Source organism: Ambystoma mexicanum, chromosome 2q, assembly GCF_040938575.1.
Source record: "Ambystoma mexicanum isolate Mex_15411 chromosome 2q, UKY_AmexF1_1, whole genome shotgun sequence".
Classification (NCBI taxonomy): Eukaryota; Metazoa; Chordata; class Amphibia; order Caudata; family Ambystomatidae; genus Ambystoma; species Ambystoma mexicanum.
The window spans coordinates 859,998,360-860,011,751 of NC_090924.1; positions in this window are offsets into that span (position 1 = coordinate 859,998,360).

Consider the following 13,392-nt stretch of genomic DNA (forward strand, 5'->3'; position numbering starts at 1 on the left):
AGGAAAGGGGGCGGGCTGTCCGATGATCTCATCCTCCAGGTTTTTCTTTAGGAAATGTAGGGAGGTATGGTATGGGGTGGGTGAGAATGGACGAAGGGGAAGTGAAAGGAAGGAAGGGGAAAAGCTGTGAATAGGGTATGGGCAAAGGAGAAGGTGAACAGGGGAGAGGGGGAGTGTTGAAGGATCAGAGGCAAGGTGGAGAGTGAAATGGAATGAGGGGCATTGAGAGATGAAGTCTGCAGAAAGAGGTGAGCGAGAAAATAGGGGGAGAGCGATGAGCAGATTGCAGGAGTGTGAAGAGGGAGGATTGGGAGGATGTGGGTGGGCGAGTTAGGGGGGATGGTAGGAGACAGGGAGAGTGGGGCAGAGGCCAGACATGGCAAGAGACTGAAAGGGGTAAGGCGGCATTGGGCTGTCTAGGAGATATAGTGGAGCAGAGGGGAGGTGTAAGGGACAATATAGGAGAGTGATCACAGCGGACAAAGGTGATGAGGGAAAGAGGTATATTTTAGTTGTTTAAAAGGAGATAAAGCAGGGTGGGACGGCATGGGGTGAAGGACAGGAGGGGGAGCATAGAGTGGTAGGTATGGATTAGTTGGGGTAGATTTGGAGATATAAGGAAAGAGGTATTCACTTTTGAGTTCAGCTCAGGTAAGTTTCCAGTTTGTTTCATTTGGTATATTTACTCACCTCCTGCTACTTGTACTCTCACCCCCAGCCTACTTCAGTTAATAGATCCTGGTTGCTCCTGCACCACCTGGGCATACCAATCATTCCATCTCACTCCTTACCCTCGCCCCTACACTTCTTCACCCACTCCCAATCTCCCACTGACCCGTTTCACCTTATCTACCTCACCCCATTTTTGCTTTCCACTTCCTTCCATAGCCCTCTCTCCTCTCTGGATCTCGCCCCTCTCCATTTCCCCATCCCTATTATCATCCACTACCCTGCACCCCCCTCAATATATTCTCTATCCCCTCTCTGATTGTATGTACTGCGGGGAGTTAGGGGGGTGTAATCCACGTATTGGGTTTAACAATCCGCACATCAAAGCATGTGTAATACAATGTAGGGAGAAGTTGGCAAGCAAAGGCATAGAGATCTTTTTGGATTCAAAGGCCAATATTTGCCACCACCATGATGCTTGCTTTGATTCTTTTGTACTGGTGGGTGAGAGAGGGGGTGGCTGTGACATCTGGGTGTCTGGTATAGGTCCTGCCACTTTGCATCTGATTGATATTGGACCAAATTACCTAGAGTACTCAGCTAGGCAAGCCAAACCCTCGTAATCTCCTGAGGGGCTAAAGATCCTGTTTATGATTGCTCATCATTGTGTAGGCAGGGATGTCTTTAGTTGAGGTGGAGAGGAGTGGGTTGATCACACTTAAATTGATCTCCTGGAATGTGGCTGCTTTGAATGGGTAAATTACATTACTGATCATGATATCACAAGAGACTTAGGCTGAGAAGGCTCCTCCTTTAAAGGATTTTGTAAGCTTTGCCACAAACGCTAAAAGACTGGGGAATGGGTGCTGGTGTGGGGGGATTCTAATTATAGTTGGGAAATCTCAACCTTGGGTGCTGGAAAGAATTAGAGTTTGCTGTTGGCACTGTTCTGAAATCTGCCTCTGAGTAAAAGGGCCTGTTGGTGGTGAATGTATATCTGCCACCAAAAAAATGCATTTCGGCAGGCGTCCCATAGAGGAAAGGCCTGGAGGCGCTGATAGAACATAATGATTATTCCAACATTATAATAGTCAAGGTGTGTAGACAGATAATCTCCTGCTGGAAGACTAGTGTGGAATTCCAGTTAGAAATCAATTAAATAAACAAATTGATGGCAGGGGTAGGGAGCTGGATCAGCTAATGGAAGGATTTCACCTTGTGGAATTAAACGAGAGGTGTGCTGGGAATTGCCCATCAAGGAACACCTTCCAACGTGGTAAGAGCACATCAATAATTGACTATTGTTTGGTCAATAGCTATATGTTCCCTTGGAGTACTCATTTTCAGGTGGGCACTCGGATAGTGACCACTTCCCACTTCTCTTAGACTTCAAGCATCCTAATCAATCTTTAACCCAGGAAACGGAGGACATCACACCTGCCCTGGGGTATTTCTTCTGCTTGAGGCAGGAGCAGTGGGTCAAAGTTATTTCCTCAGCTAGAATCGGGTGACACAGATGTAATTAAACTTTGTGAAACGTTAGTATTGGCAATAATCCAAGAAAGTAAGAGCCATCAACATAGCAGCAGCCATAATGCTAGACAAGTAGCAAAAGGGGCGGTATGGTTTGATCAAGAATGTAAACACCTGAAAACAGTAATATACCATGCGGTGAAGGGTGGTTGTTTAAGTGCAGGACAGTTAAACTCCCTCAAGTATCATTATAAAAAACTGTTGAGGCGGAAGAGGAGAGAGCACATGCTGAAGCAATGAGACCAGATAGAAAAAGCTGTTTCCTCACAACATTGTAAGCTCTTTTGGATGCTAGTAACATGGGGATTTGAACCTCTGAATAAAAATGTAACATGCGTAATCCCTGATGAAATGTGGGTGTCTCATTTTTCTAACAGCCTGTTTGATGCAGATGTTGTGGGAGAGGGAGAAGTCACCAGGGTAGATGGCAGTGTAGTAGATATTGATTTCTCCAAAGTGGAGGTACTGGCTTGTGTTAAGGCCCTCCCGACAGGTAAGGCTGCTGGTCATGAAGGGCTGCAGTCAAATTATTTAAAAGGGGGTCTTGAATTGTGGTCAAATATTTTGGTCAAACATTGTAATGCAATCTCTTGTTCTGGTGTTATACCAGTGTCCTGGAAACATGCCATACTAGTACTGATTTTTAAAAAGGGCTCTATTTATGATCCTCACTGTTATTGCCCCATTTCATTGTTGGACGTACTAAGTAACATTTTTAATAAATGTCTGAAATCCAGAGCGGAAGAGTGGCTGAGCTTTAATCACGTGCTGCATTCTGTGCAAGCTGGGATTAGGAGTGGTTTTTCAACCATGTATCATTGTCTTATTTTAAATCTTTTAATTAGGAAATACTGTCTGCTGAGGTGGTGAAGGATGTACGTGGCCTCCCTGGACTTTGGAGAAAGCATGTGGTAGAAATGACTGGACATGAAGGTCCCGCCTGAAGTCAAGGGTAGTAATGTGGGTCGTCCCACAAAGGAGTACCCTACAAACCAAGGTGTAAAGTTGGGCTGTTCCTTCGCCCCACTTTTATTTTTTCTATTTCTAGCAAATTTTGACCCTATACTGTTGGGTTCGAAAGTTTGCCCTGCATTTGTAGGGAACATGTCCTTTGCAACCTTATTACATGCTGATGATACAGCGCTAATAGATCAGACAGCTGGGGGGCTACAGTGTAGCCTCGATTATGCCGCTAAATATTTCGGCACTAATAAGCCAAACATGAATATGAATACACCCAAAACTGTGGTTTTTGGTAAAGGTACAAATAAAATCAAGTATTCCTGGTTTTGAAACCTGAAGTATGAGGGTGTATTCTTTGAAAGAAGGGGGAAATGGACGAAACATCTGGATATGGTCAGGGAGAAAGCCCAGATTAGGATGGGGGGCTGGATATGATTTCATCAGAGGGTCGGCAGGTGTATGTTGAATAAGTGCTTAGAGGTGTACAAAAGCAAGGGTAGGATACTGCTTTATTGTATGGTAGTGAACTTTGGGGGTACCCGAAGTGTGATAAGCTGGAGATCATTCAGAATGGCATCCTAAAGAAGTTAACTGGTCTCTCACTGGGCACACCAAACAGTGCTCTCCACTTGGGGGTGCCCATATTTGCGACACAGGCCAGGATTAGGTTTGGTTCCTTTTTTTCTGAACATTTTTCAGGCAGAGGCCAAGAACCCGAATATGCAATATATTTTAGAGGAACTAGTCAGATCACCCCCTTTGCCCTGAGTACAGGTGGCTTTTACAAAGGTTAGAAAATATTGTGGAACTGTGGGGTTGCGGGTGCATTGAATCACTCACGTTCGCTAGCTTTAAAATCTGTGTTTACAAGGAGAGCTCTCTGTCAGGACCATGGGGGGGACCGGGCAGCAGTTTGCTCGCTGGATTCATTTAGTGTGTTCGTCTCACTGTGAGGTAGCACAGAAGTTGGGAGAGGTGTGGGTAAAATCTCCTCACCTGACTGTCAAAGACTTATTTTTATGATTCGTCAAATGTCCTCCCGCTGAAGGCTCGTGCTAACCGGGGAAAGGGAGACACGTTGAAACAGTGGGGCTCATTACAGGTCCGGCGGTAACCGTGCCAGTGATACTGGTGGGTTGCCGCCGGACCCATACATATTTCCAGCACCTGACTTCACAGTGCCACCGGGGGATTACAATCACGGCACCCCGGAATGTCAGGAGCCAGTAAATTGTATGTCCTCATTCCCGTAGAGTCCAATAGGACTCTCTGGGCGACCATGGAAACACCAGCACCGTTACTAACGGTGCCGGTGCTTCAGTGGCGGTCTGCCTACCGTGGCCGCTGTGCCTGGCAGGGTCAGACCTGTTGGGCAAGGCGGCTCTGGCAGGCAGACCTGTAGTATGTCAGTTTACCGGCACCGCTGTTTCTGGACCGGCAGGCTCAGAATGAGCCCCAGTGTCTTTGTGGTCTGGCTGCGCCGAGGACTTGTGACACTTTTTGTTGATTCGTAAGTGCTATTTGGACCTGTGTAAGGATCTGTTAAGGCCTTTTTTAATCAAAAATAACATTTGGGATTGTGAGTCAGCTTTGTTTTTTGTTATGAATTGCAATAGGGTGCAAATTGATCTCAGTATAGGCCAGATATGCTATTCTGCCCATTATAAATATCTAGGCTTGAACTTGGATGCATAATGCCATAGGCACAAAGACCGCCAAAGCTCGACAATTAACCGTCTTGATCAAGCGTTTCTCCAAGGGAAATGCGGGCTATTCACTGCAGGGTATTTTGATGCTGTATAAACAATGGTTTTGCCCGACTATTCTGTATGGGCTGTAAGGTCTAGAGCTGTGTAACCTGGAATGGTTAAAACAGTTTGAAGGTCTATTTTGGTGCAGCATATTAAGTGTACCCCAAAGTACCCCGATGGAGTATCTCTGTTTAGAGCTTGGGCTCCTATCTCTCAAAGCAATGCTGCTCAAACGAAAAGGTGAACTGTTCATCCACCTCCCATTTAGCAATTGGAACCTGTTCACTGGCCTGTATGGCAATCCAGCAACAGATGGGACACAGACATAAGGATAATAGAAGGATAATTATCTGATAATGGTAAATGAGACTTTTGTAAACATCAATTGGAAACTGGAATTCACGCGTGGAACAAACTATATTAATCTAAAAAAAGTGTTCTCACGGAAGATGAATGAGTGGGATTGGCTATGTAATTATGCTCATTTGGGAACACTACATCATTTTATGCGCCCAAAATCATATTTGTTTATTTGTCCCGATCCTAAAGTAAGGAGATTGCACTTGCTTATAAGGATCAATCAAATGCAGGTGCCGTCAGTCATGGGGCAGCAGTTGAAATTGTGCAAAGATGATAGTTTCTGTAGAATTTGCCAAAATCCATTAATGCCAGAAACAGTGAGACATATTTTCAACAAATGCTCGAAACTTGGCCATCTCTACATGCAATATCTGGGTCATTTGGTTTATAACTATGAAACAATACTGAATGAGGACTTTTGGGCGCAGTGTTTACATTTAAATTCCACTACAGCACTTATTGCCCTATATCAACTCTGGGAAGCTATTAGGACACAGTTTGAGTAATGAAGCGTGGCATAAATGGACCTGATTTGCCCCAGTAATCGTAGTATAATGTTCCATTCATACAGTTGAACTTGTGTTTAGAAACTTAAGAAATTTAGGCCACTGATACGTAGATTAATGAAATGGAATGAGCTAATTGAGTAGATGAAATGGACTGAGCTAACTGAGTAGAATGTGGGCTGCTGTAGTGGGATTTGAGTTGTTAACATGATTTTCCTTTTAGGTTAAATTAATCTGTGTCTTATTTTAGGCTACTCCACTAGTAATTTTATTTTCAGTGAATTGATTGCTGATAATGAGTATTGGTTATGCTGTAGCTGGCTACAGTATATAAATACGTGGAATGTTTGTAACATGTCTTATAATGTTTATATGTATTATTTGTAATGTATGTTTTAAAAATATACAAAAAGTTCTATGAACTAAAACGTATATTAAATAAATAACTAAATAAAAATTATGAATTGCTCTGATACAGATTTTATTTTTAAAGTGTGTAACTATGTGAGAGCAGCTTTGCTTTGCCGCGAAAGACATTTGACAACCTAGTTAAATTTGGTTTAGTTGTTTTGACATTGCTATATGGGTGGGGCAGGCAGGCTGTGCTTTGATTTTTGGGGTGGGCTTGGTTGATATAAAAATTGCTAAATGGGTGATGTTTTTAAATCAAGTTGTCTAATGTGTGATGTTCTTGATTTTATTAATTTTGTATTTGTTAATGGCCAATCCCATTTAATAAAGTATTCATTTCTATCCACCTCTGTCTCAAGACCCTTCTCACCCTCTTCCCCCTCCCCTTTTCATTTTGCCACCAAATCATCCACACCTACACCACCCCAAACCTCTCAACACATTCTCTACAGTCCACTTGAGTCCCACCCACATCAGCCACTACTCAGCCTCAGCAATCTTTCACTCATCGTCTGCTGTCCCTGTCCTCCTCGCACTCTTCCCCTCACTCATGACCCAAAGCCCTCTTAACTTTCCTCCCATCGCCTTTCCGCATCACCAACTTGCTCTTAACCCTCTTGCCACACTCTCCCTCTCACTTGTTCTTGCCCCTCACACCAAGCCTCTCTCCCCATTCCCTAACATTTCTCCCGTCTCCACTTCCCCCATACACTACAGCTCATTTCCCCCTGGTCCCATCCACTTTTTCCCTCATCCCTTCTCTTTCCTCTATCCTCTTCCCCTCACATCTATCCCTTACCCCCTTAATCCCTTCTTCCGACACTCTGAATCTCCCCCTGGTCTCTTTCACTGTATCTACCCCTCACCCCCTCTCTGTTTTCCGCTTCCCTCTCTCCCCTCCTGCTCTCCTTAAATCTTCTTTCTCAGACCTCCTCTCCCTTCAAGCTCCCTCTGTGAGCTTCCAACCTCTGCCCTCCCTCAATACACCCTCCTCTCTCTGCCCTAGCATCCATATCCTCTTCTCTCTCATTACCCTCTCTCCTCCCTCTCCCTTCAATCCCATAACACTTCTCTGCTCTCTTCTCATCTCTTTATACATCCTCCACTTACCCAATCCTCTTCCCCCACCTGCATTTCTTCTCCCTTTCTCCCCTTCCCAGATCATTATGCCTTCTCCTTTCTGTATTGAAGAGAGGGTCCCTGGAATGCCCTCCTCCCCCCTATGAACGGGATGGCCTGGAAGAGTCAAAAACATGCAAGCCACTCACTATTCGACCAGTCACAAGGAGGACGAGTGACTGACACGAACGCAGAAAGATATTCTCTTAGAAAACCATTCAAACCTTATCCAATCAGATACAGGAACTTCCATAGTGGTAATTGTGGAATGTCTCAACCCATGAGTCCAGGCCCTGCAACATTACTGTGCATTGCTGGCAGCAGAAGCATCAGAAATGGCCGCCGGAAAGCATGCTGCTTGCTAAAAATCACCAGAAAGTGTGCAGTAAAAATCTGAAAAATAGGCTGCCATCCACTTTTGCCTATGTCAGTGGTAACACAGTTGACCACTGCCAAAACCCACCATTGGGCTACCCACAAAGTAGCCTGAAATCACTTGAAAAAGCAATGCTGATTGCCAAAAAGAAACACAGAGCTGTTTGGAAATCTGTTTTCTTGATTGTCAAAAATGTGCAAAAATCATGGCTCACAAACCACCTAAAAGATCCAACCTCCTTGTTGGGTGTTCCACATTATTCTACTGCAAGAATCCACATAAATACAATGTCAGCAAGAATCATATGTTATCAGAACAAAATCCTCTTTTAAAGATACTTGATGGAAAGAAAGCTGTCAAAAATGGGTGCAGTACAGTTACTCGCCTCCGACAGGTGCTGACGATCTCTAATTCTGACAGGAGAACTGGTGTTTCAGAAGTTAAATATGCCAAAGAAGAGAATTCCATCAAAATGCCATATAAGAGTGCCACACATTGATTTTCATGTTGAAAAAGACTGGAAGTAAAGATATGTTTGCTTATTTTAAATTTATAAATGTATTTTTTTCAAAAGGAACTATGTTACAATTGACCAGAAGGTAACCTGATTCAGTTAAAACTTTCAAGAGGCCTTCTTCCCCTGAGAAACTCACACCTTGTTCATTCCCATCAAAAGGAGGATATTGCATTGGCATGTTAATCAGGAGGGGAGGAGATTTCCTCTGCTGCCCGGAGAAAGAAACAATGGGTTCATTGGGCTGAATAGAAAATGCGAATTCGGGTGTAACTGACAAACAACTGCTCTGGCAGGAAGGCAAGCCATGTGACCCTTTGACTCAGCCCAGCTCTGGGGGCAGGGTAGACTGAAAATGTGGATTGAAGTTGGAGTAAATGTATGTTTTATAAAAATGCTTATAGCAAAGTGTGCTGAACTGACAAAAATATGAAACTTAGAGATTGTTAAAATGAAAAATGTGCTCACATTTTAAGACTAAGCTGGAATCTGTGATGTTCTGAGACTGAACCCAGGAAATTATTCATATTGTAGCCATTGTGTTTATGTTAGGAACATGAAAAATTACAGAAACGTGCCCAGAGGGGATGTGCATGCATGTATAAAAATTGGTGCAGAACTAACATTGAGAAACCCACCAAAGCGCAAAAAAGTTGTCATTTATTAACCATAGCTCGTAGGAAGATGAGAGTTGAACAGAAATGTCCCTTAGGCAATCTGTCATGTAATTATGTATTATTAACAAGTTGTGCATCTTGGAAATATGTTTTTTGGGGAAAATAGATTTCCTAAGTAAAAGCAAAGGGGAGGGATTTCCTTTGGGCCATAAACACAGTGTCACTCTGACACATATGACACACTGCTCCTGTCTCAAATCAGGAGATGGGAATCCTCTGACCTATCAGATCCTTAGAGGGTTGGGCATTGATAATCAGCCTCCCCACCCACTTTGCAAATGGATAAATAGGGACTGTTGAGGACCCAGACACACACACTTTCTACCCATCAACTGATTTCTTGGCGAAGCACCCTGCAGGAAGATCCAGGCTCCAGCCATAGATCCAGAAACCAGACTCTAGAACCAGACTCTAGAACTTTGAAGCAGAGAGGCCTAATCCAAAAAGCTGAACTCTTTTCAGCTGGCCTTCAGAATCTTTTGCAACCTGATTCTAACCCCTAAACTTTCAAGGGGCACCTCAAAATCCAACAGCCTGGCTGAGCTGTTTTGCTATTCTAGCTAAGAACCCTGTGCTAGAACCAAGATCCAGATCCACAGAACAGAGCTGTAAAACAGAACCCGTCAGATCTAGTCCAAGAGGCCGCACCAACCAGAGTGCCTAGCTGAGAGCAGAATCCAGGTGCACTGAATCCTGTCCGGTGGTGAGAGAATCCCAGCCAAACTCTTGACCAGATCTTTGACGGGCCCATTCCATTCTAAAGCCATAGGAGTATTTAGTCTAGAACTGTCTATAGCCATCTCTTAGTTTAAAGTAATCATATTCAATCCATTTCAACCTGTCCAGAACTGCATTATAGAATCTTGTGTCCATCCTGAATTCTTCTCATTATATAGTCTGTGATAATTGTAGCAATAATCATCTGTGCGCTGATATTTCTGAGAAAGTCAAGTGACCTGGTGCACAACATTCAGAGTGGAAGGCGCCCTGTTCTGGTGGTTGTCCCGTTGGGTATCTTGCACTTTCATAGCCCCTTTGTATAAGTCCATATTGGTTCCGAATCTTTAAAGCACAATCTTTCATTTTGAAATCTTGATTCTTTTCTGAGAAAAATCTACCTTCACAAAAACCTCTGTAACTTCTGGATCGTACGTCCTAGAAACGAAATTTAAATGTCATTTTGAAGCAACAAAACCCAAAACGACATTCCAATTCCTTATAGTCCTGCCGTAATCGTGTTTCCTGCACGTGGAAAAGATGCTGCAAATTTGCCATTTGGCTCAATTTCACTTCATAGAAAAACAGCTGTTTCTTGATTTCAACTTCTGAATTTCGTTTTCCATTTGCTAATCATTCTACAATCATTACTAGTGTTCACCTGAACCAATCCAAAGCCACTCTCACTAGTGCTGAATCGCCTTTAGCGAATTAAAATCATTATAGCATTTTCCCATTTATTGCAAATCACATTCCAAAGCATTTTGACCTGTTTCTAAAGCATTCCTGTTCTCTCAAAGCTTGCTGGGGGGAAGTGGGATTGAAACTGCAATTGTGGATTGTTATTCCTGATACCTGTGTGCCCTCATTTCATCTCTCCATATTGCATAGTGGGGGAGGGGGAGTGAGTAATAACAGGGGGAAAGAGTGATCTCATTGTCTTTGATTGAAGTCATATCAATTTTTATTTCTGTGTTGCATTCCTTCCTATCATTGCCATTTCTTGAACCCCTACAAAGTATTCTCTGATATATTATTTTCCTATTCCTACTCCTAACTGATTAGAGAGATTGTTGATATTGTTGCTGATCATTGTTCATATTCAGAAGTGTGATATTCAGATATTATTCATATTTATAAAAGTGTAATCTATATACATTGTTCAATTCTTTTAATTTGTAAAACAAACCTACTTCTTGGCTCAGTGAGGACGGGGGATTCAAAGAGAGGGGCGATATATAAGGGTACATCATCCAGAATTAAATGAACTTTTGACATAAAAATATATAAATAAGGGTTTCCATTGGGCATCCCATACTAGGCATTGACTTAGTTGGAGTGCTGCAATGAAATCACTTACAGATTTGGGGCACGTCCGGGATTTCTGGATTAGATCTACCACTTGTGCAGCTTAATACAGTGTGCTAACTGACAGGATATATAAATGCTGTGGGGCTACTACGCTGTGTTAAGCTGTAAAAGCACCCCTCAAAAGGGAACACTATACGGAAACGGTCTGTATTGCAAACATAAAATAATAAACTTCTGTAAGTCAGGAAGGAAATCAATTTCCAGAATGGTGACATTGGTAGACATCAAGATAGATAGCTAGAGAGCACCTTTTACATAAGTTATTTGTGAGAGGTGAGTGGACTGAGCAGGACCAGAATGTGTGGTTGCAGGCAATCACACAATAGATCACTGCAACTGGGTTAGATATCTGGAGAGATGAGGGTCTCTTACATGTGGCCCTGAGTGAACTATATATGGCCAAGGATGAGCAAAATAAGATTGCCAAGATAGTGGCATATTTATATTTTTCTATGGGAGCCTGTTAGGGAGAATTCTCTATTTAGGCTGAATTTCCTAACCTGGTGAGTCCCCCAGCAGCTTTGCTGGATTTCTGGAGTTTGTTTTTTCCATCCTGCCAAGAGTGAGACTCTTTTCTCCCACTCTTGGACATGAATGTGGTTAATTCCTGTGAATGTCAATGTGTTCTATGGGCTATGGGGTCTTTTACTCCATAGGGTCTCATATGTTTTGCTATGTGTGTTACAACGCACCCTCCGTGCCGTAACACCGGGACGTCCTAGAGGACCCCCACCATAGACTCCATACCCTGGGACTGACTACTGTCTCCCAGGGCATGTAAAGTCACCATTGGCTTTACTAGACCTAAATTTACTAACAGAACTAGTACAAACCATCCTATTGTGGACGTACTGGTAGGGGTAATTTGATTACCCCTGGGTCTGTTATTCGAGGGGGCACTGTCCCGTCCCCCCTCGTCGAGTTTTGGCTGGTGGCAGTGGAAACTACTTGTTATATTCGACCCCGAATATAACTCTATGGGATTCTTCCCATTGTTGGAGGTTAATACTTTTTCTCGTTAGTCTCTAACATACCACCGGTTTATTTGTCTTAAATAAATCTATTGGTTGGTATTTTCTGCCAGAACTCGGTTTTTAAAATGGCGTCTGTGTTCGTCTCTGTGACTCCTAAACCAAAGGTTGAGCCCTTTGTTCCACTTTTGGCAGGCTTCTGCACAGAGGCCCCTCAAAGTGGTGCCATTCTGTCTGGGTACCACAGGGGGTGCGGGAGGGGGTTTAGGCACCCTGGACTGAGTTGCCTTGCCAACTCAACTCGCACTCTGGTGTGATTGGCCCAAGTGGTGAGCCACCCTGCTCACCACTTAGCGTGATTTGATTGACAGCTAGGCTGAATGAATGGGGGTTTTCTGCATAAAAGCAGGACTTTTGAGACTGGATCTTCAGAAGTCGCCACAGGACCTAAGAATCCGACGAGGAGATCTCCCAGCCGGAGAGTCTTCTTCCCATGACTGGTGGGCACAACCAGTCCCCTTTGCTTTTTCTTCGTTCCAGGACGTAGTGGTCGAATTGCCCGTGCTGAGCACCCCGGCAACCGGATAGCCACTAACCACTGTACCGCGACCAAAAGGTGGTGCCTTGTGACGGAGCACTCCGCAGCTGGTCTCTTCCCTGGTGGTGCAACGATCTTCAACTTTCCTTCGACGACGAGATCATCTCTTCTCTTGGCAAAGCCCTGACTTGCATCCACCACCAGGAACAACTGCCCCCGCCGGAGCTGTCTCTCCACATACAAGGTACCGTGTCCGCCTGGCTTCCCTTGTGACGGTTAGCGTGAGGTGTCTTAATCCTCGCCTCTCCACGCCTCTCCATTGGGTCGCCTCCAAGCTTTCTTAACTTTCTTTTCTGAACTGGTCCAATCTTTCTATAACAATTTGCGACAAAGACTCAAAGTGCATTTCCACTGTGATACTTTTTGGGACATATCGCCTTGCCTCTCTCCGAGTGGGCCTGGCCTCTGAACTTTGCGATCTACAGTAGACCCTGTCGTACTTGCCTTGCATTTGTTCGTAAAAGTGTTGGTACTGAGTTGATTTCACACCCTGCCTTTTCTCTCCCGTTCTAACGAATATTAGAGTGCCATCTAGGTTAAAGCATTCACCTCTGTCTGCAAATAAGTGGTGCCGTTGAACCTAGACTTGTCGAACTATTGTTAGAGGAGCGAGATACTTATAGTAATTGTAATTGAAATTATTTGCCGTATTAGTGCCAGTGTGTTTTTCATAGATGTGTTTTTATAAATAAATAACTATAGATCTTTACACCCAAGCTCTGTTCCGTGTCTGCTTGTTCTACTGTGTAAATTGCCCTATTTTGTATACTCCACATATTGCCTTACTCTTCTTGAAGGAAGTCTGACTGCTCAGCCACAGCTACCAAGTGAATCTGTGTGGTACAGACTGCTACCA